At 46.1% G+C, this 24,478-nt stretch overlaps 1 protein-coding gene across 10 annotated transcripts in view; it reads left to right on the plus strand.

Annotated features, from left to right (window-relative positions):
- trh (PAS domain-containing protein trachealess) overlaps positions 1-24,478 on the plus strand; it is a 1,040,091-nt gene that overhangs the window by 805,531 nt on the left and 210,082 nt on the right. The window lies entirely within an intron of this gene.

Here is a 24,478-nt window from a genome sequence, read left to right on the forward strand (position 1 = left end):
TTTTCTACTCTTGGAAGTTCCTGTTGACTTCTTTTCTCCCCACATTTATCCGCTTTTCTATTCAGTGATCCTCATTTTATCTTGTATTCCATGTAAATGCATTTATACATCAGTATACCTGTTGTCATTGTGCAGCAATTCTTATAAACATTGATAGAATTCGGCATATATATATATATATATATATATATATATATATATATATATATATATATATATATATATATATTGGAAAGGATCGCAATTTTGCGCCTGATCAAGATTTTCCTATGAGTTCACAGGGAAAAGATTGTATAAGAACGGGACAAGAATTAAATGCCTTGTTTAATCACGTTAAAAACTATGACCATTGTATTGACTGGAGTAATGCCATCTCGGTTATTAACTCTAACTCTATTACCACGAGAAATATCATCGAATCTTCTATCATCAAATACACAAAGAATTATAATCTTAATATTAGTGATGGTCTATACAAATTAGATAACTTTATTGTCGATAAAATTTGTAAAATGATAAGTTTATGAACGCATGTTGTCTGTCTTGGACAATCACGTTTACCAAATGGCGTCCTAGCTTCGTCTCTTCGATGCATATCAACTGATGATGTGATTATTACACGAAAGTGCACTTGGGAACTTATTGTGTTTCATTTTCCCAGTGGACTCATAGGAATAAATATATATATATATATATATATATATATATATATATATATATATATATATATATATATATATATATATATATATGAATTGTTAAAAAGCTGCATTGGGGACGTTTTCGATGGACATCCTAAGCTTGCACGAAAAACATTTGGAACGTTATGAACACAGGCTTCGGCTTGCCCTAACCCACCATTACACCATGAAGTTCATGCACAAGAATCTTTCCATTTAGAGCGAGTCCGTCTGAACAGGAAGTTCCCGGGGCGCAAAGGCCGTTCGAGACCCCAGCTCACACCTACGGTAATAAGGGGTCTTTGTCGAATTACCGCCAGACGTGGATCATTGTGATAAATATACGTTCCCCTATTTTGACCCCTCGGCGGGTAATGAGAGCCGTGAAAATTACCTCCTTACGGCATATGGGGCACTAAATGCCCCTGGGTAAGAAGACTTGTGAGAATTAGCCAGGTTCCTTACGTAACATTACGTGGCGAAGTAGGAAGTGCTGATTGGGTAACGAGAGACGTGAGGATTAGCAAAAAAAAAAAAAAAGACAAAAAAAAGCTCCATACGTCATGCAATAGCCGATGCCATTGGGTAACGTGTGTCGTGAGAATTAGGTGGCACACCCTCCCCCCCATCCCCTTCCCTACCCCCTTTACGTCATGCGGTGCTTAATCCCATTGGCTAACGACAGCCGTGAGGATTAGTTGAAAAAAAAAAAAAGTGAAGCTCCTTACGTCATGCAGTAGCCAATGCCGTTGGCCAACGAGAGTCGTGAGAATTAAGGAATAATGCACAGAAGGAAATGACGCTCATTTTCCCTTATAAATCTGGCGTCTTTAGTGGATATTGCGTTTAAACATCTCCTCAGGTACTGCCCTCCAATGTCTTAGTGCATTGTTCGTTGCGTTTTGGCTCAGTGTTTAACGCAGCCCAATACGAGAATATTCTGAACATGAACTTATCATTTGATTTCAAACTTTTTATTCAACAGGATAAGAACGATTTGGGTTTTGGAATGGATCAGTATGAATTACTTCTGTCGGTGCATGTTCTTCCCGAGTTTATATATATATATATATATATATATATATATATATATATATATATATATATATATATATATATATTCCTATGAGTCCACGGGGAAAATAAAACACGAAAAGTTCCCAAGTGCACTTTCGTGTAATAATCACATCATCAGGGGAGACACAAGAGAGGAATATAACAGTCAGTTGATATACAGTGAAGAGACGAAGCTAGGACGCCCTAGGGCCGTTTCAGTGAGTGTGATATTGCAAATATATGCTGATGACACCGTAGTTACTGGTTGAGTTGAGGGAAATGACACAGATATAGATTGGCAAATATAGTGACAGACATTCGTGGTGTGATACCTTTATTCGCTTTTCTTTCTTTCTTTATCTGGATTTGGAAAAAAAAAAAAAAGACTTTGAGAGTAGATGTCTCAACTTGAGAGAGATACATCGCAGGTCTGAAGCCCAGAGAGCCACCTTAACGCACCCACTTCGGCTCAAAACCCACCCAATCCCAACGCACCCAACACACACCTCCCACTGCACCCACCACACTAAATACCCACCAAGACCCGCTCCAGCGCCTCATCTGTAATGGATACGGGATCCAACAGTTAGAATGATGTTGCGGTCGTAGTGATGGAGTTTAATTGCCTGGGTGTTGTGATAAGAGATCCATCACAACTGGACAGATCATATTTAACACGATGGCTGCTTAAAAGACAGAAGCTGTCTGTCTGTCTGTCTGTCTGTCTGTACCTTCTGCAACTGGTGCGAGGTCTTTGTGAACAGATCCATCTTGCATTTAGTTTTCATGTGTATGTATTTGAGATCGTCTCGCCCGTGTCGACTTTATCGTCCGTCGGAGTTCAGCAGACGTAACTGTCGAATTGGAGAGAATTTTATGAAACAAGCCACAGTGGCAGGGGTTGCCCCAGAGCCGATGGGTAACTGGTCATTCATTGTCGGGAATGCGATTGCCACAGACGTTGAGGAAGGAAGTAAATATGGTAATAATTCATGACGATATATATGTCTGTTAAGTAGATATCATTTATTCGATTTTTTTTTAAAAAATGATTAATAGCGATTAAAAAAAAAAATACACTTCTAACACTAACATAGGAGGAGCTTTGTTGCTATTTAGTTTAGTCCATATTTACAATAATACTTTATGAGGAAAAAACTAATTTTCTTTTTTTTTTATGCCGGAGTTGAAATACAATTTTGTGTAGAAAATTCTAATGGCTTAATTACTGAATGATTTATATTTGTAGGACACATTTTTTTTTTATTAAACTTTATTGTCTTTTTAATGTACTGTGATATTATGAACGTCGACTTTATTGCAGTGTGATTCTTGCAGTGGATAGATAAATTATCCATGTCTATCATCTGTCTATCTATCTTTCTACTTGTCTGTCTGTCTGTCTGTGTGAATTTATGTCTGTCTATTTATCAGTCCATCTATATATCTATCTGCCTATCAGTATATCTATCTAGGTATCTATCTTGGAGTTATATTTCAGTACCATTTGAGATAAGTTTAGAAAATGTGAATAGTTGGATTATCAGGGAAAAGCACACACACACACACACACACACACACACACACACCCGCTTTTGCCATCTACAAACTGCAATATCCACCTCTCATAATCTGAGGACCTGTTCACTTCCTTCGCCTTATAACAGCTGCCCCGTAGAAAGAAATCTGCTACTTATATATATATATATATATATATATATATATATATATATATATATATATATATATATATATATATATATAACCTTTGACAAAATTCAACATGGGTTTTCTCTTTGTATTTCAGTCATCTTGAGCTACGAATTAATGAACGACGTACATAGACGAGATGATACGAAAAAATATATAGAAATTGATCAAAGTGAGATTTAAAATAAATAGAACTTAATCAAAGTGACTTTTTTTCCAGTTACATTTTTTTCTCTCTCTTCATTTCTCGAAACTCCTGCATTAATGTTATGTCTCTTTAATCAGTTCATTAGTGAATAATGTCTATTTGTTGTGTTTGGAGACCACATTATTCTGACGGAAGTTTTTACATGTCTTTCTTTTCTTATTTGTTGCAGGTAATTAAGGAGTCGTTGAGTGAAGCCCTGATAGTGAGTGGTGTTGGCGGGGTCGAACCCACGTCCACAAGGTATTTTGCCACTGTGCAAGTCTTACTTTGGTATCTAATTATGAACAGAGCATGTAATACTTGTAATATATATATATATATATATATATATATATATATATATATATATATATATATATATATATATATATATATATATTCTTTTTTTCTTTTTTTCATACTATTCACCATTTCCCGCGTTAGCTAGGTAGTGTTAAGAACAGAGGACTGAGCCTTTGAGGAAATATCCTCACTTGGCCCCCTTCTCTGTTCCTTCTTTTGGAAAATTAAAAACGAGAGGGGAGGATTTCCAGCCCACCGCTCCCTCCCCTTTTAGTCGTCTTGTACGACACGCAGGGAATACGTGGGAAGTATTCTTTCTCCCCTATCCCCAGGAAGGATATATATATATATGTATATATATATATATATATATATATATATATATATATATATATATATATATATATATATATATATATAGTCATCAGCCTCTTGAAGCATGAGTGTATGAGTTACGTAATAGAAGATGTGGAAAAGGAACATTGATTGAGGCACGTCCGTAGTGGCCTGTCGGGAGCCACGTGACCGACCGTAGTGGCCTGTCGGGAGCCGCGTGACTGACCGTAGTGGCCTGTCGGGCGCCGCGTGACCGACATTAGTGGCCTGTCGGGTACCGCGTGACCGACCAATCAGGAAGACGAGAGAGGCTGTTGCCTAAATGTAATATTTCAATCGATTTTATATTAGTTTTTCCTTACTGGATATCTTGATTCTCGTGTTGCACAGTGTTCTGCTTCCTGAACACAACGGTACGACTGTTGAGCACCGATGGAGCGACCCTTGAGTACGACCCTTGAGCATGAACTTTGAGCATGACCCTTGAGCATGACCCTTGAGTACGACTAAGAAGCGTATGGTGACCTGGGCTTTTTCCTTACTCTAAGGAGTCAGGTTAAACGACACCATCATATCGCCGTGATCGTACCGTCGTGCTCAAGGGTCGTACCGTCGTGCTCAAGGATCGTGCCATCGTGCTCAAGGATCGTATCATCGTGCTCAAGGATCGTACCATCGTGCTCACGGGTCGTACCATCGTGCTCAAGGATCGTACCATCGTGCTCAACGGTCGTACCGTCGTGCTCAAGGATCGTACCATCGTGCTCACGGGTCGTACTGTCGTGCTCAAGGATCGTACCATCGTGCTCAACGGTCGTACCGTCGTGCTCAAGGGTCGTACCGTCGTGCTCAAGGATCGTACCATCGTGCTCACGGGTCGTACTGTCGTGCTCCACGGGTTAATAGTTTTATTACTTGAGGTCGTTAATGTGGTAATTCTGCTCTCGTAATTACCCCCATCTTACCATTACGCTGTGAAGTGTAATTATGGTAATTGCTGTAACTACCATTTCGTCTATTAAGCTACCAGGATGATACCTTCCCCCGACCTCCACTTCCCGCTCCACCAAATGAGCGGTTTTAATCCCATAGTTATCATCCAACAATATAAACAAATATGAATTTCAAACAGGTCTAATTAGGCAGTTTACTTCTAATGATCATTATCACATGATAAACTACTGTAGAATTACCACTTATTACATACAAAAGAAATGATTATCTTTTTTACGTTGAAGAACGAAAGTTGACCAGACTTTCGTGAGGGGAAAAAAAGATATTTACGTTGAGTGTAAACAACACGATGCGGAAGGCCAAGTGTAAACATAATGAGACGGTAAACGCCTCCTGATTCACATTACGTAAGGGCTTCCACTATTGTCAGGCTTACACACTTAGCGTACGTACGTACACTCTCCTCCCCCAGCCGTGCGTCGGCCGGCCATCCAGACTCTCTCTCTCTCTCTCTCTATCTATCTATCTATCTATCTATCTATCTCCCGTCGTGGTCGGCAAGCCGTTGCTCTGATGACTGGGTTTTCGGTCGTCTTCGGCAAGTCGGACACCACTACCCTTGACTTAGTTCCGTCCGCGTTCGCATGCCAGCCACGACGGCCCTGGGCTCATTTTGCGGCTGCGTTCTGGAGGTCAGTGTTTGTTTATTTGTTTTTTACCCCCACACCCACCCCAACACCCCCTCCTTACCTCCCTGCCACCGCTTCTTATGCGTCACGTGGGTGTTCAACAGGGCGCGGATCCGGTGTCCTTCCCATTTCTTTTCAGCATGTCTTCCCCCTCTATTTATTAAGACGACCCGGGTCTTCCCTCGTGAGGAATCAGACGGGTCTTCCTGGATGGCTCTTCAGGATGGTCTTCGAAGTGTTGGTGTCAGTCTTGCAGGGGTTCTGGAACGCCCCTTCAAGACACAAGTGTGAGCATCGTGAGTCTAAGGTGGTCCTCCTCGAGGCACGCCAGCGTCTCCCAAGTGTCGGGGATGTGTCTTGCTGATTTCGAAATACGGGTACGATATACAAAAAAGACTTCAGTGTGGTGCTGGAAGACGTACACCAGTGCCGTCAAGATCCTGGAAGGATATTCATAAACCGCATGGAAGATCTTTGATAACGCGCAGTTTAGCCTTGGAAGATCCGGCTGGGATGTGAAAGAAGAGCACAACTGTTACCTTAGGCTCTGGGAAAGGCAGGGCAACTCAGAATCGGTCTGGAATTCCACGCTTATCGTAGTAAGGGTCTGGAAGAAGCACGTTGAACCCCACAGCAAACACTGGAAATCAAAAGAGGCCGGTTATTTGACAGCAATGAGAGATCTCCAGTGAAACATATTTAGGACAGTAAGGTCAGGCTATATGCCTGCTGACCTTAGTGAGGTTCTGAAGTTGTTGCATTCATTCCAGGCAGATTCTCATAAAGCAATGTATGGCGCGCTCAGTGAGGGCTGTGGAAGGACACGTCGAGACAATTACTTCATGTAAAGATGTATAACCACGACAAGGTCTTTGTACAGTGTCGTTGACTGCACTCACGTCGTGGAAACAGCCTTTGACCGAATTAGGGCCTTTGCACAGGCCTTTTGACTTCAGCAAGGTCCTGGAGATGAATGTTATGATATTATGAGCGCCTTAAGGGTCTGCAGAAGGCACAGCATTCCAGATAAAGTTTTGAGAAAAGTTCACTGACTCCATCAAGTTCAGACTATTACATTCGTTCAGACTATTACATTCTAGAAGAAGAGCACATTAACTCTCGTAACTAGAGTCTTGAAGAAGCAGTGAGCAACAGCAAAAGTGCATTTAACGCCAGTCAAGTTTTGGAAAGGACACACCTTTCTCCAGTGGTCTAAGAATACCACGTTGGCTTCCAGCAAGATCATGGAAACATCTCTCTGACCCAGTATGACTTTTGCAAAAGGCACCTGATTATAGACGAGGTTCTGGAAAAGGGACGTTCACATCAGTTCCTGGAAAGGTTGCTAACCCCAGTGAGGGTGAGGAAGAGGCACGTTAATTAAAGTGCTGGAAAGGATATATTACACCATGTACATGTCCTGGAAGACCGCTCGTGGACCTTCACATGCTCCTGAAAAGGATGACTTGACCCCAGTAAGTCCTTGGAAAAGACACGTTTACCTCCGTGTGTCTCTGGAAGAGGCACATCGACCTTCGCAAGTCCCTGGAAAGGACACCTTGACCCCTGTTAGGTTGTCTACCCTCCTTGCGTTTATCTGGACTCCCCGCCTGGATGATAATTGTGCGTCCAGGATTAGAAATTCAAACGTAATTTTAAGTCCGCCATGAATCAAGCAGTCCAGTAGCTGCAGATGCGGTCTTCACTCATCCGTACATCATCCATCTTTTGTGAGAGAACAAAGTTGGCGCCGCGCTGGAATTGGTATCGAACCCCATTGGTTATTATATATATATATATATGTAATAGATAAGATAGAATCATGGGATCTGAAAGCCTTCATGCAGCTCTGGAACTCTTTGTGTGCATCGATTACAAATGATAGGTAACATCTTCATTTACAGAGCTCGAGGCCATCATTTACTGCTGTGTTGGTACATTATTTCACCATTTCCATTCAGCGCAGACGGCAAGAACTTGTTTGTTCTAGAGCTTTGTTCTATCGCATTGTATTAATACAAGTATCGCCCTGATTATGGACTGGCTTCGACTACGGCTTGTGACCAGGTTGTGGTGGAGGAGGGAGCCTTGTGACCTGGTGGTTAGAGCAGGGGGGGTCTTGTATAAGCTATTATTGATACGAGACGAAGGTGAGGTCGTCTTTTTACGATGAGAACTGAACTTTGTAAGTTTATTAGACCTGACCATACTTGTAGCCTGGTTCATTAACTTGACCTGGGATGTGAGTCGGGTAGTTACTCTGTAGTCTACTCCACTACCTGACCGGTGAGTCAAGTAATCACCACTTGGCTGGTACACTATTTGACTGTTGAGTCTCATAGCCACTCTGTTGTACTGGGTGTTGTTGTAATTCCTAGTGGTGTGGGGTGAGTCCTGTGGCTCCTCTTCATCTGTATTCATTCTTCCTTATGAGCTCCTTAGACCTGGAAAGGTGAGGTTTCTTGTAATTGGAAAGACAAGGTTCTCAGACCTGGGAAGGCATAGATCGTAGAGGGAGAAAGACGGAGTTCTTACAAGTGGTAAGACGAAGTTTTCCAGATCTGGAAAGGCGACGTTCATAGTGCTGGAAAGACGACATTCTTCGAGCTGTAATGACCGAAGTTCTTGGAAGTGGAAGAACGAGATTCTTCGAACTGGAAAAACAAGGTCCCTGAAACTGGAAAGCACAAGGTTCTTCGAAATGGAAAGAATGAGTCCTTGAAACTGGAAAGCACAAGGTTCTTCGAAATGGAAAGAATGAGTCCTTGAAACTGGAAAGCACAAGGTTCTTCGAACTGGGAAGACAAAGTCCTTCTGGCTGATGAGACGAGGTTCTTCACCTCACTCGGCATTCCGTTGCTACCTCAGCCAACAAGCAAATCGTCCGCATTCCTATTTGCATAGTGTAATCCTGCCATGAGCTCTTGTGTTATTATGCGTTGATGATCAAATAATTAACCTGACCGTAATTGTTGCCTTCCCAACTTAATGATGGAGAATGATAGAATTATTTAATGTAAACAGATACATGCAGGTGTATATTGAATATAAACTAAACCCCCTGTGTTCTTCAGTAGGATTTAATTGCCAGTATGGAAATACGTCCAACATGCACACCAGTGCTACCTCGCTTGTTCTCTCCAGCCTCTCTGCAACGCTGAAGAAAAATGATAAAGATCAACAGTGGATGAATCTTGATTGAGGAAAGGAAAGAGGACCTGCTTAAGTGATATTACAGTTAAGTTATTTCATTCTGGAGTGGTGAAGGAGTGATTCTACAGTTACTTGTGATATCCTACAGTTAGTTACTTCATTCTGGAATGGTTAAGGGGTGGTACTTCAGTTATCTCATCTATTCTGGAATGGTTAAGGATGTGATAGTACAGTTATTTGATCCTGGAATGGTTAAGGGGTGATAGTACAGTTATTCGATCCTGGAATGGTTAAGGGATGATGATACAGTTATTTGATCCTACAATGGTTAAGGGGTGGTAATACAGTTATTTGATCCTAGAATGATTAAGGGGTGATGATACAGTTATTTGATCCTGGAATAGTTAAGGGGCGATACTACAGTCACTTACTGAATTCCTGAATCGGATGATTATGAAACAAGAAAAGTGTATAACGAAAGCAAATGTCTTCTGAGCTGATGCTGTACAAAGGCCTTACCCAGCGGGAGGCATGCGTCCTCTCAAACCTTCAGGTTGAAAAGACAACCTTCAAACGGCGTTCATATTAACGCCTTGCCGTGGCTACGTCCAGCGCGACCCGTAACCGTGCCATGTAGGTGAGGGTTGATACAGAACCTGCGCTCCACTCCGGTGCGGGTGTTTGAAGTGTTTTAAGACCTTGTCAGTCCGATTGGTTACTTTAGAGGGAGGTTATAAGTAAAGGCGGACTCCTGTTGAGATAATGGTGGGAGAGGAATAAATAGCTCCCTTTGGCCTCGCCAGCGGGAGAGAGAGAGAGAGAGAGAGAGAGAGAGAGAGAGAGAGAGAGAGAGAGAGAGAGAGAGTGACTCTGTCTCACTGGCTGCCGCACAAGGTATGCAGCCAGGGTTAGGTTGTAGGTTGTATTGTGCGCAAGATACAGTTTTGTGAACCATTGAGCACTACGGTACAACGCTTGAGCACGATGGTGCAGCTCTTGAGCCTGATGGTACGACGACCCCTTGAGCACGACGGTGTGACCCTTTAAGCACGACGGTACGACCCCTTGAGCACGACGGTACAACCCCTTGAGCACGACGTTACGACCCTTTGAGCACGACGGTACGACCCCTTGAGCACGACGGTACGACCCCTTGAGCACGACGGTACGACCTTGGGTATGACCGCACGGGTTTTGGAGCTGCACCATTGTGAGGAGGATGATGGTGTTGGTGTGTTGGTGGTGGTGCTGGAGTGTAGTGAGTGTAAGATGGAGACGACATGGTCAAGTGGAAGGTTTGGGATGGGTTGGGAGTAGATATTGGGCGATGGAAGAAACGTGGGAGAAAAAGTGAGGGGGGAAAAAAAGATAGAATGAATACAATGATATGAACAAAATAGAAATACTTCATCGACTTCTTCCAGTCTTCCACTCCTATTTAACAGTCAGCCAAATAGTTTACCAGTCACATCAAAGGGCCGTCCAGTGGTGTTCAACCAGTCACATCTTAACAGTCTATCAGTACCCTTAAGCAGTTCTACCAGTCACCTTAAGCAGTCCGCCAGTTACTGACTCTACCAGCCATCCTTAACAGTCTGTGATACAGTCTGCCAGTTCATCTGTAGAACAGTCTTTTTCCTACCAGTCTCTCAGCAATTCTCTGTTATGCAGTAAAGACCTTTACATAACCACAGTAACACAGTCTGCCAAGCGTTCAAAAAATGGAAAATCTTTCGTCTGTTATCTACACTTAAAAGAGAATTCCAGTTCCACTGAAACACACACAGTCTATTGCCCTCGATCACTTGAAAAGGGGGAGTTTTAGGGGATGAATGTTGGGGCATGGGATAGAGGAGGAGAGGGAAGGGAAGGAGAGGGGAGGAGGAAGAAGTCGTCATGAAGAACCCTTGTCATAGCAGGCTTTTTATACCCGGCATGGAATCTAGAGTTCTACTCATTCCAGTTCATTCCAGCCCGGCGGTATGATATTCTCAATATCCGCTGATGCCGTCTCCTTTTCCCCCCCACCTCCTCGACCCTGCCATCGTCTGGACCTGGTAACGTTATGGAGTGTCATCCGGGGGCGCTGCTGCCCCTCACCCACCACCGCCTCCTCCTCCTCCCCACTCCGCGCCCTCATCCTGCGCCCATGTGATCTAGCAACGGGACCTCACCTCCCCGCAAGCAGTTGTACAGTCTGTTGATCCCATAACACGTTTCCTTCCCTGTTGTCTGTTAACGGGAGGCTGCAATAACTCTTCGCCGCTTGGAGAGACGAGAGGGAACGCGCCGACGATTTTGATTCGATTTTCGTCCAAGTTTGTTCAGGTGTGAAATGATGCGGAACGCTGAGAGAAGAATAAATGATTGGTGAGGTTTTCCTCTGGTGTCTACCCTGTTTTTTTTTTTTTCTTTCAGTATGACAGATTGTAGGAGTTGTGGCGTCTAGGAAAAAGTCTTCCTCTGGAGGTCTTAATTAGAGAGAGAGAGAGAGAGAGAGAGAGAGAGAGAGAGAGAGAGAGAGAGAGAGTTGCATGGATACACAAACCACGCAGACCCACAGTCAAAGCGAGATACTTTGCCTTTAAAATTACTAAAAGTAATGCTGTCCACTTCAAAACTGTATTAGGGAAAAAAATTGTTAAATTAAGGGCTCTCTCCCCTCACCCTGCCCTTTTTCCCCGGAAGGAAAAATTGATAGAAAAAAATACCTTGCAGGATGAAGATGCCTGGAGAAACATGCCATACATCCCATCACCATCGACCATCCATCCCTTTGCTTTGGTTGTTTTTTAAGACGATAGTGAGGACAAACTTGAGCTCCAGCCCCCTCACCTCATCACTTCTGCATTATCCCCGATGCTGGAGAGCGATACAGTAATTCTGACTTGCTCTCGTAGAGCATGGGACGCGGGTTGGTCACTGGTCATCTGTTACCGCAGCATGGTAACAGATGAGATCGGCGGGTGAGATCGTACCGTCGTGCTCAAGGGTCATACCGTCGTTGCCCAAGGGTCGTACCGTCGTGCTCAAGGGTCGTACCGTCGTGCTCAAGGAGATCGTATCGTCGTGCTCAAGGATCGTACCGTCGTGCTCAAGGATCGTACCGTCGTACCCAAGGATCGTACCGTCGTGCTCAAGGAGATCGTACCGTCGTGCTCAAGGGTCGTACCGTCGTGCTCAAGGATCGCACCATTGTGTTCAAGGGTCGTACCGTCGTGCTCACGGATCGTACCGTCGTGCTAAAGGATCGTACCATCGCCCTTAAGAGATTAAATGAAAAAAAATGGAAAACTCTGCAGCACATGTGGTGGATCAGGGCAGATCGGAAATACCGACCCATAATTGAATCATCAGCAAATTAAAAGAAAAAAAAAGATGCGAAGAAGCGATGCGATCGGAAATAACACCAGTGGACATGACTCCACAACGACATGCCTCCTGATACCATGACCCTTACCAGTGGAAGTGACACTGGCAGTACACTGTAGTAATCAACAGTGGCTTTGACACTAGAGTGGACAGTAAGCTTTAATCGACTCTGGACCCCGAAGCTGCTGGTTTTCATGCTTAGCTGGACTATACAGCTGACAAACTTCAGCTTCAAGCTGGACTCTTTTTTTTTTTTTTAAGTCTTGATATCTCTATTATGGTCACTGACTCTGCACTTGACTGACGGGTCTCAGAGACGCTACACTTGACAGGAGGGAGACTGTGAAGTGTTCAGTCAGTGTGTGTGTGTGTGTGTGTGTGTGTGTGTGTGTGTAGGAACAGTCAGTCGCTCCTGATGAAAGTGATCGCGTGGTGTGGCTATTCAGAACACACGCTGGCCTTGAGCACCCTCTCAAGCATCGACCAATGGGGATTCCTTCGGTTCGTTACCACCCGTGATGGTGTGTGCACAGCACTCGAGATAGATCTACTGTCCGTGGGAGAGACGCGGTTGATATAAGACCCGATGGTCTATGATGAGGTTATCTGCCGGAGGAGAGCAATAGGATCCGACAGTCCTAATCTGTATAGATGGAGACAGGATACTCAAGGAGGAGATTCCCTCCTACCCTTTCGGTACCTCTTTCCCTCCCTCTCTCCCTCTCTCCCTCACACCCATACTCACAGGTGGACTTGATTATATCGTAGCGACTCTTCAATACACAGCGTTGCCTTCTCTCGCCACTGTCCACTGGGCGGTAAGTTCGGCCGTGAGTCGTAGGTTAATCAGTCCACGACGCGAAGGAAGGAGATTATATACATACAAGTCTGGGCTGGGGTGGTTGAACAGCAAGAGGGGAATTGAGGGCGACGTGGTGTAGTGGTCATGATTCTTGTAACGTGTGTGTGTGTGCGTGTGTGTGTGTGTGTGTGTGTGTGTGTGTGTGGTGCCTGGATCCTCCCCTGCGACACGGATTTGGGTGGGCGTTGAGTGGATGAGAGAGAGAGAGAGAGAGAGAGAGAGAGAGAGAGAGGGAGCGAGCGTGTCATGGCAGCACACGTGATACGTTAGGAGATCCGGCCAGCAGAACGCTACGTAGCTCAGATCGTGGGACACCCGTAGAACACAACACCAGAGCAGAGGTCTGGCTGGTGCCAGAACTTATTTGATGAGGAAGACTTACGTGGACTGGTGTTGCGATGGTACGCGGAGTCGCAGCAAAACTTTTTTTATTTATTTTTTCTTTACGGTAGAACTTGTTAAAGTAGAACTTGAGGTGTGTTAGAGCGAGGGACGTGCTTCATGAGACGATGATGTCTTAATGTTAGGTGTGGGATTAGCATCATCTCCCTCCTCTTCCCCTCCCTCCCTGAGTGCTTTCCTTCCCTCTGCCTAACCTCCTGGCTTTCCCGTACCTCCCTCCCACACCCTTCCCCTTCCCCCCCCCCCCCCCTTAAGGGCTGCCTCTGCCACCGGGTTACGCTCCTCGCTGCCCGCTAATAAAGTGAGGTGTGGTTGGGAATGTGAAATCAGGGTTGGCCCGGACCATTGTTGCGGGGGGCGCTTTGCGATGCAACACCCGGCGACGGAGGAGGAGGAGGGGTCCCCCTCAGCCCCCCCCCCCCAAGCCTCCGACTTGGACCTCGCCGTCCCACCCAACTGCCGTAATGGATGGCCTAATTGTCATTCCCAGCCGGGGTTCGATTTTTATGCCAGGGATGCGAGTGGAATGGCTCGAGTTTCTCGTAACAAGTTCGTGGCAACCTTTTCCTCGTAATTATAGAGTATGATGAATTTTAGCTGAGTAGGGGTGTGTGTGTGTGTGTGTGTGTGTGTGTGTGTGTGTGTGTGTGTGTGTGTAGAGGTCCTGCTTGGAAGGCCCGACTCTTCTGCGACCCCGTCAGGAGCAACCCCCTCGAAGACGCCTCCTTCGTATGACGCAGAGGACCCCCGAGACGGACGCTGAAGCTAACGTGTCTATTGAGCTGGTGTCATTACGCTGGACCGTAGAAAATAAAAGAATATATATATATATATATATATATATATATATATATATATATATATATATATATATATATATATATAGCAAACTGAGGCTTTTGGGGCAACGTCCAAAAGACTCCAGCAAGGAGCTACAGCAATGAGTGTTATTATAAACAAGATTTTGTTTATATCATCCGCCACTTAATGTAAGACTTTAGAGAGAGAGAGAGAGAGAGAGAGAGAGAGAGAGAGAGAGAGAGAGAGAGAGAGAGAGATCTGGGCAAGGCCCAACTAGAGTCAGACTAAACAACTGTGTAGAAGTTACTCTCCAGCTTGGCTGAGGCTGCTTGTGTGCGACCAGACCCCGACGGCCGGAGTCGCCAAGACCGGGATTGCAGGGGACAAGTTGCGTGTCAGGGGCCCTTGATATCAGTGTTTGTTAGCACTGTGTTGCGGCCGCTTCTTCAATTGTCCTCCACGAGCAGACTCCAGGTTGATAATTACGGTAGTTCTTGGCCTGAGCTCCCTCCCCTGTCGCATACCAATGGTCGAGCACTGGGACCGGGACTGTTGGCCGTGCTGGCTGGCTGGCTGGCTGGTGGGGAAGAGATGAGGATACACGAGTGGTGGTGGTGGTGGTGGAGGTGAGGTTGGATGGGATGGGTTAGGAGTGGCAGTGATGGAGGAAGGTGGGTTTTGGCTGTGGTGGGACTGCCGCCGCCTCTGCGTCTTGTCCATATCCTCCTCCTCCTCCTCCTCCTCCTCCTCCTCCTCCTCCTCCTCCTTGCTTGGGTATATCTGCACAACCACCGCCCCCTCCACCACCACATCTTGTCATCGTCACACACGCCACCACACTATGTCCTCTCACTGTCGTATGTTCTTTAACTTGCTCCAAAAGCTCTTTTCTTCTTACGTCATTGATGAGAACTTCTTCCTCACCATCACCATCATCATAACCCTCACCATCACCACCATCATAACCCTCACCATCACCATCATAACCCTCACCGTCACCATCATAACCCTCACCATCACCATCACCATGAACCCCCACCTCCCCCCGTTCCCTATTATCACACCCAGGTACCCTCAGCTCCTTCATCAAGTGAAGTACCGCAAAGAGAAGTTCTGTCTTCGCTGTATGAAAACATGGCTGACTCTGTGTGTGTGTGTGTGTGTGTGTGTGTGTGTGTGTGTGTGTGTGTGTTGTGAAACGCCAGAAATAGTCGCTGACGACGACTATGATGACATAGGAAATGCTGCTGAGCAGCGGCAGTCGACGGTGCACAGCTGCAGAGTTGATCAAGACTAATTAATTGGTAGGCTGGGGACGCAGATGGCGAGCGAGTCTTCGTGTTGGTAGATTTGTGAAGAGTTCCATATCGGCGGACGAAAGACATGCACTGAAATATGACCTCCGCTGAGCTCCGTGATGTATATACTAGGAAGAAAAAAAAAAGGCAACAGGTATGATATTAAATGGCTTCAAGTTTACGTTGCATAGAGGGAGTTTCGATGCTTCAAGTTGAAGCAAGGAAATTTCCCGTCACTCCCTCACTCTAATGTGTTCACTGCTTCAATATCTGTGTCCAGTTGTAGTTGTCTTCACCTGAAATGGTATAGAACTGGAGCATCGTACAGCGGCGAGTGACCGAGATGCCTCCTGGACTGAGATACATATCCTTTGAGAACCGTACAGTTGGCAATGATACAAGAGAGAGAGAATGTTATGAGGTGATCTAATACAGGTTACCAGGGCCTTAAACACAGTCTTGCCCTGAAGAGCTTAATGAGACGAATATCATCAGACTTTCTCTCACAGTAATGGATGCAGACGTAGGGGACAAGCGCCTCGCATAACATGAGGCAAAAACACCATTTGATACGAGTGTTTACGTTACGGAGTGACTCTGAAGACTCGCTGTTCAAAAGCAATACCCGAAGTGCTTGACAGCCTACCCTCGCTGGATTCAAGACCACGATTGAAGTTGTCTGCGTCTCCATGACTACCACCATCAGTCCTTCTACCACCACCATCATCAACAACAGCAACAACAACCTCCCCCCCCCCAACCACCATCGCCACCACTACCAAATCCCTTACGAACACCATCCCTCACCCACCCCTCCCACCCCCACCCACCCTGACATCAATCTCCACCATCACCTGTTCGGCTCCTGTTACTCTTACCTATTTCTTTAATCATATTTCTTTACCATTTCTCACATCAACTTTTTCTGGTCTCAAATATTTGAGTTTCAAATGGCAAATTAATCGATCCTGAGTACTTTTGTGAAATCAAAATTATTATTTGTAGTTTTAGCCATTCTATACAGGACTTCGCCATATATATATATATATATATATATATATATATATATATATATATATATATATATATATATATATATATATATAATACTTTAATTCTAGCACATCGGGATATTAACTTTGCTCATATTGAGTAATGGTTAATTTGCGTCTAAAGGCTTGGTTTATTGTACGTACTTTAGGGGCGGTTATATTTCCTATATCGGAAATGGTCGACTGGCGTATATCATGGACGGTCGACTGGCGTATATCAGGGATGTTGAATATCCGTATATCAAAGAGTTTATAACATGCGCATATGGGAATAGTACCCTCGCGTATACCGAGAATGGTTAACTCGCGTATACCGAGAATCCACATCATTAAGCTAAAGTAATGATTTACATATGAAGTGATATATATATCTTTATCTTCTGCAACGTGTTTATCTTAGATAAGGTATAGATAGTATCTTTCTCCCTTGTGTCCTCAGATACCTTGTCAGGTTCCTTATCCTCGAGTTGTCTCGTCTTCAGAAAGACGTTTTCCTCTTTCCCTACACGTCTTTGTGGGTCTTTGAAGTCCATCAGAAGATGCAATGTGTACACACACACACACACACACACACACACACACACACACACACACCTTGTCTGTGATGCAGAGGGTTTCATGTACCTGCATCAATGACCTGGTCACAGATTATGTATAACAGAGAATTGAAAATTTACGTTAGAAATTTCATTAAGATTTTTTTATATGTAAAATTTAGATTTTTTTTGTCTAAAATCCAAAAGATTTTATGTGATGCGTGTGGGTGAGTACTTTCTTTGTTGATGGAGCAAAAATGGATATCATTATCGAAATATACTCAAGAGTTGATGAAGCAGCCATAACTCTGATTCTTGATGAAGTGTTTGGATCCAAAGATCCTTAGCTATATACGTCAAGAAGACCTCTGGAACCTCTTCCAATCATCGTAAGTGATAACCTGACAGTAGGACCAAGTCTTACTATCTGATCATTATTAGAAGAAAAAAAAAAGCATCAGTTAGTTATCCTTATTGAGTTTCATATCAGTAGACCCAGTTGTGATTTCTACGAGGAAGATTTAGAAGAAAAGGAAAGATTATTGCCCCGTCAGAACCAAGAGAGTGTACGGAGGCCATTTGAGATTAGCGATCAGCGTGCAAGATAAGTTTGTGAGGTTGCTGATGGCCTCTGGTCTTGCCTATCAGTGTTGTGATCAACTAATCCAGAGTTGGCGTATGAGACTATGTTTGATTAGCGCCATGGAAACTGGAAGGCACAAAACCCATGGAAACCGGAAGGCACAAATTCCATGGAAATTGGAAGACACAACACTCAAGGAAACTGGAAGACACAACACTCATGGAAACTGGAAGGCACAAAACCCATGGAAATTGGAAGCCACAACACCCATGGAAACTGGAAGACTCAACACCCATGGAAACTGGAAGACACAACACTCATGGAAACTGGAAGACGCAACACCTATGGAAACTGGAAGACGCAACACCGATGGAAACTGGAAGACACAACACTCATGGAAACTGGAAGACGCAACACTCATGGAAACTGGAAGACACAACACTCATGGAAACTGGAAGACGCAACACCCATGGAAACTGGAAGACACAACACTCATGGAAACTGGAAGACGCAAAACCCATGGAAACTGGAAGACACAACACCCATGGAAACTGGAAGACACAACGCCCATGGAAACTGGAAGACACAACACCCATGGAAACTGGAAGACGCGGCGAAGTATTTTTGCGAGACGTGTCGCGGGAATATGTGATCATGTTCAAGACTCCCTACTCCTACTCCTACTACTACTGCTATTGCTGCTGATGATGATGGGAATGGCTGGGGTATTGTGTGTACATGTCTGCTCACGTCAGGAGGAGGAGGAGGAGGAGTTGCTCTGCGCCAGCGGCGGCGCCGGACATACCAGGGAAGGCCGGGTGTCGCGCCTTGGTCTCTGGTCTTGGCGGCCATGTTGGATATTGTCTCACAACTGGCAGGCCAGAGGCGTGTGTGTGTGTGTGTGTGTGTGATCCTCGCTACAGGCAAGGTCGGCCTCTAGCCCCAGGACCCTTAGCACCCGTCTCTCTCTCTCTCTCTCTCTCTCTCTCTCTCTCTCTCTCTCTCTCTCCTCTTGTCTATCTGTCTATCTATCAATAGATGGATAGTCTGCCTGTCTATCTCTGCAGAATCACTGAAAAGAAGGTTAGACTCACGGCTCAAGTCGGTCCCAGACGAGCCTCGGCTCTGGATACACACACTGCCGAGAGAGAGAGAGAGAGAGAGAGAGAGAGAAAGAGAGAGAGAGAGAGAGAGAGAGTATGGATTGAGCAAGCCAGACATGCGGCGGGTGCTACGCGCCGGTCCTACCTAATGGTGGTGTTTCACCGTGGGCAGTCTCTCTCTCTCTCTCTCTCTCTCTCTCTCTCTCTCTCTCTCTCTCTCTCTCTCTCTCTCTCTCTCTCTCTCTCTCTCACCTGCCAGTGCCCCCAGGACGTTACCCACATCCAGAACCGAACCCCAGGCCAGTCACGTCCCTCAGCACTAAATCCCACACAGAGCAAGCAACATCTGTGAGGAGGGAAGGTGGTGGGGTAGGGGGAGTTCGTCTCCCTCTTAAAACCTCCCTCCCTCTCCGGGGATCGAACCCACCCTTCCCCTGGTTGTTGCTGGTTGTGGTTTGTGGTGGTGGTGTCGAGGTAGAAGCCCACTGGACTGAAAACATAAGATTGATTAAACGTCGAACAAATATTTGCGTCGTTTAAATAAACGTCGAATATAATTTTGAGTCGTCAAAGTCGAATATAATTTTGAGTCGTCAAAGGCGAATATATTTTTGAGTCTTCAAAGTCGATTATTTATGTTTTGAGTCTCGACTGAGGCTGACATTGTGGGGGCACTGAAATTAACCCAGACTTGACGGGTTGTCAGATGAAGTTATGGACAAAGATTTTACTGAAGTTACCAATAAAGCTTTGCTGAAGTTATCAGTAAAGCTTTGCTGAAGTTATCAATAAAACTTTGCTGAAGTTATGAATATAGCTTTGCTGATGTTGTCCATAAAGCTTTTGCTGAAGTTATTGATAAAGCTTTATTCATTTATATATTACTCCAACATTATACCAGACCCCCCGCTGCTATGTGGCTTCGACGCTACTTTCAGTAGCAGAGGAGTGTTGGACTCTCTTTCGCAGTGAGATTGTCTTCGACGGGGCCGTCACCAGACGGTGTTACAGTAAGCCTTGCCGATGATGAGTTTTCACACTCTCCGTGTCACCACAGTCCGGCGGAGTCCGGTAACACTTGAATCAGCCCCCGAGCTAATAGTTACTTATATTCATCTACTTATGAGTGCTGAGTCGGCGACCTTTACTTAACTGTAGTGCAGTTGTAGTGTAGTGTAGTGTAGTGTAGTGTGTGGTTGGGGCGTCAGATGGAGAAAACCTGGGGATTTAAGTTGACCAGGCTAGCCATATTTGTCCAATTTCAATTTTCCTTACCTGTAACTTACTTTATATTTCCAGTCGCTGATAAGACTGATCTAGAGATTGAATCTGATATAGATTGGGCGCCTGAGCTCATTCACAGATTGAATTAGATGTAAAGTGAGCGCCTGAGGTCATTCAAATTTTGAATTAGATTTAGAGTGAGCACCTGAGCCCATTCATAGATAGAATTAGACATAGAGAAAGAGAGAGAGAGAGAGTTTAAAGAGGGAACGAGGGATTGTGTGAGGGAAAGAGAGAGAGAGAGAGAGAGAGAGAGAGAGAGAGAGAGAGAGAGAGAGAGAGAGAGAGAGAGAGAGAGACTCTTCTTTTTACAAGGGTAAGTGAATGTTGTTACTGGGCATGTGAGTGTGTTTAGTGTGCATGCGAGTGTGTTTACTGTGCATGAGAGTGTGTTTACTGTGCATGCGAGTGTGTTTACTGTGCATGAGAGTGTGTTTACTGTGCATGAGAGTGTGTTTACTGGGCATGTGAGTGTGTTTACTGTGCATGTGAGTGTGTTTACTGTGCATGTGAGTGTGTTTACCGTGCATGTGAGTGTGTTTACCGTGCATGTGAGTGCGTTTACTGGGCATGTGAGTGTGTTTACTGTGCATGAGAATGTGTTTACTGTGCATGAGAATGTGTTTACTGTGCATGTGAGTGTGTTTACTGGGCATGTGAGTGTGTTTACTGGGCATGTGAGTGTGTTTACTGTGCATGTGAGTGTGTTTACTGGGCATGTGAGTGTGTTTACTGTGCATGTGAGTGTGTTTACTGGGCATGTGAGTGTGTTTTCTGTGCATGTGAGTGTGTTTACCGTGCATGTGAGTGTGTTTACCGTGCATGTGAGTGTGTTTACCGTGCATGTGAGTGTATTTACCGTGCATGTGAGTGTGTTTACCGTGCATGTGAGTGTGTTTACCGTGCATGTGAGTGTGTTTACCGTGCATGTGAGTGTGTTTACCGTGCATGTGAGTGTGTTTACCGTGCATGTTGGGTGTTAGGTACACACGTGTGGGCAACCTGGGATTGATGACTAACATCACTGAGTGATATCAGAAAAGCACACACGGCCTCATTTGCATGTCTACGTATAGATTGCCTCATCAGTAATCAAAAAGGGTGTGAGTAATCGCCTCATAAAAGTGAGGCAGTCGTTCATGTCCCGGTCTGTTAATGTCGGGTCGTCAGACTCATTACCACCACGGACGGTGTGGCACCACGGACGGTGTGGCACCACGGACGGTGTGGCACCACGAACAGTGTGGCACCACGGACGATGTGGCACCACGGACGGTGTGGCACCACGGACGGTGTGAAGCAACGGATGATGTGGCACCACAGACGATGTGGCACCATGGACGGTGTGGCACCACGGACGATGTGGCACCACGAACAGTAGGGCAGTACATAATGTACGTAGACGGGACTTTGGACGTTCTCTGTCCGTGGGAACGAAGCTTTTCGGACGTGCCTTGGCTTCCCCCGGGGTTCGTCCACGTGAGGGACACGGACGCCTGGGTCGCCTAAAAGGATACGAGTGTGATAGTGCGTCATGCGAGGGGGACGTGGTGCTGCGCATGGCGGTCGCGCATGTACACGGGGGGGGGGGGGGATATGGTTACCGTCCTGCTTGACGTAGGGCCTGGGAGGGGGCGGACGACGGACGCCCCCCCTCCTCCTCCCACTCAACCCCTCCCCATCCAAACCCCCTCACAAGTGACGGATGTGGGGGGGGGAGGGGAAGGAGGTGATTCCCTCTTACCAACCCCCTCCTCACCCCCTCTTTCCTCCCCTCGACCCAAGGTGACGGACGTGGAGGAGGAGCCAAACCCCCCCTCCCCACCACACCCCATTGTGACGGACAGCGCAAGGCCACATGTTACCCACCTTGTTACATGGTGTGACCACACACACACACACACACACACACACACACACACACACACACACACACACACACACACACACACACCCTCTACTCCCTTCCCTTCCCTTACCTGCCTCTCCCTCTGTCGTCTTCCCACCCTCCTTCCCACTCCTCTACCTTTCCTCCCGTCTTCCCTCCTGTCACTCCCATCTTCTCCCATCCTTTGTCACACCCGTTCTGGGTCCCCAGCACCCGTCCCAGGGGGAGACCGTGGCCAGGACGTGTTACCGTCTACCCTCCCAAGTGACAGTAACGCTGGATCCACTCTACTTCACGTACCCCTACCCCTACTACGGTGTTGTAACCCCCTTCTCCCCTCCCTCCCCCTTCTTCTCCCTTCTTCCCATAACTTCCCCTCCCTTCCGCGCCCCGCCCTTCCCCTCAGTCATGACGTGACGGGCCTGGAGTGGGGAGGGGAAAGGAGGCCACACCTCAACCTCCTCCAGGGAAGACCTGTCAAGGTCCACCACCCCAGCAGGCACTACCCTTCGACCATCCCTTGACCACTCCCTTCCCTCTCATCTCCCCACCCTTCCTTCATAACCACCTCTCGCCGCCCCTCCTCCTCCTCCTCCTCCTCCTCCTCCTCCTCCTCCTCCTCCTCCTCCTCCTCCTCCTCCTCCTCCTCCCCTCTCCCCCCGCTGTTCTGGTGGCCGTGAGGGGGTGGGGGATAGAGGGTTGAGGGGTGTAATTAACACAGTAATCAGTACCATTGTCATCAACATTGGGGTCTCCATTGTGAGAAGATGGCGTGATCCTACTGTGTACGGAGGAGGTCATGCCCCTCCCCCCCCCCCCCCCACACTACCCACAGCTGGCTCTCTCTCTCTCTCTCTCTCTCTCTCTCTCTCTCTCTCTCTCTCTCTCTCTCTCTCTCTTTATATATGTATATACCTACACACACACACACACACACACACATTATATATATATATATATATATATATATATATATATATATATATATATATATATATATATATATATATATATACATAATTTGCGGGGGTACCTGGCGTGGTAGGAGAGAAAATGGTTTTCATGAGAAAAAAATATTTCGTAGTACATCCTGACTGTTGAGTATATATTTTCATATAATGTGTGTGTGTGTGTGTGTGTGTGTCTTCTTGTTCGTCTGGGTGCGTGGCTGACGGGCGGTGTGTCTGGTTATGTCCGTCTGTCTGGCAGTGGTCAGCAAGACGCAGTACCGTCCGTGACTGCAGCCCTCATCCACCCCAGGTGCTACCCCGAGCAAGAAAAAAAAAAAAAGTTAGCCACAATTCCTCACGGCTGCCAACCGCTAAGTTTTCACCCCAACCTCAGACATTCCCTTTTTTTTTTCTTTTTTTTTCCTCATATTTTTTTCCCTCCACCCTGGGATAGTTCACGAACACGTACAGCCACGTACACGTACAGCCACGTACATGTAGATACTAGAGGATGTTGGTTTACCCCCCCCCCCCACTCCCCACACTCCGTTTACCTGTGGTCACGTACCCGTCCGTCCGTCCGTGGCGTCACGTACTGGGGGAAAAAAAAGTAATATTCACTCACGTGCTTGACATCGTCGTGCACCATCACGTATAGCAACGGCCGACACGTACAGGGAGGTGACGCGTGTTGGCCTGCACCGTCACGAACCATCCCATACCGTCAAAGACCTTCATGAACCATCCCATACCGTCACAGACCGTCACGAACCATCCCGTTCCGTCACAGACCGTCACAAACCATCCCGTTCCGTCACAGACCGTCACGAACTATCCCATACCGTCACAGACCGTCACAAACCATCCCGTTCCGTCACAGACCGTCACGAAACATCCCGTTCCGTCACAGACCTCAGCGCGTCACAGCGCTGGAATCCAGTGGACGTCGATCACCTCATTGCCAATGGCCTCCTTTCCAGGACCTTCCAGTGTTAAGCTAGATGTTTCCCATACCCCTTTTCCAGCTCCTCCTCCACACCCCCACTGTCAACCACCTGATTTCCAGACGACCCTGCATCAAATACGTGATTTCCAGACCCCGTTCCCACCGCATACCATCAGCCATGTCATTTTCCAGCCAGTCCCAAGCCACCTCAATCATCAACTACGTGTTTTGCCAGACGCACATTATCGGTCACGTGATTCCCAGAGGAGTCCCTCCCTCCCTCTCCCTCCCCCTCCCCCCCCCCCCATCACCAGCCCCACCCACCACGTGGCT

The sequence above is a fragment of the Panulirus ornatus genome, chromosome 20 (genome assembly GCF_036320965.1).
Source record: "Panulirus ornatus isolate Po-2019 chromosome 20, ASM3632096v1, whole genome shotgun sequence".
In the NCBI taxonomy this organism is placed as follows: Eukaryota; Metazoa; Arthropoda; class Malacostraca; order Decapoda; family Palinuridae; genus Panulirus; species Panulirus ornatus.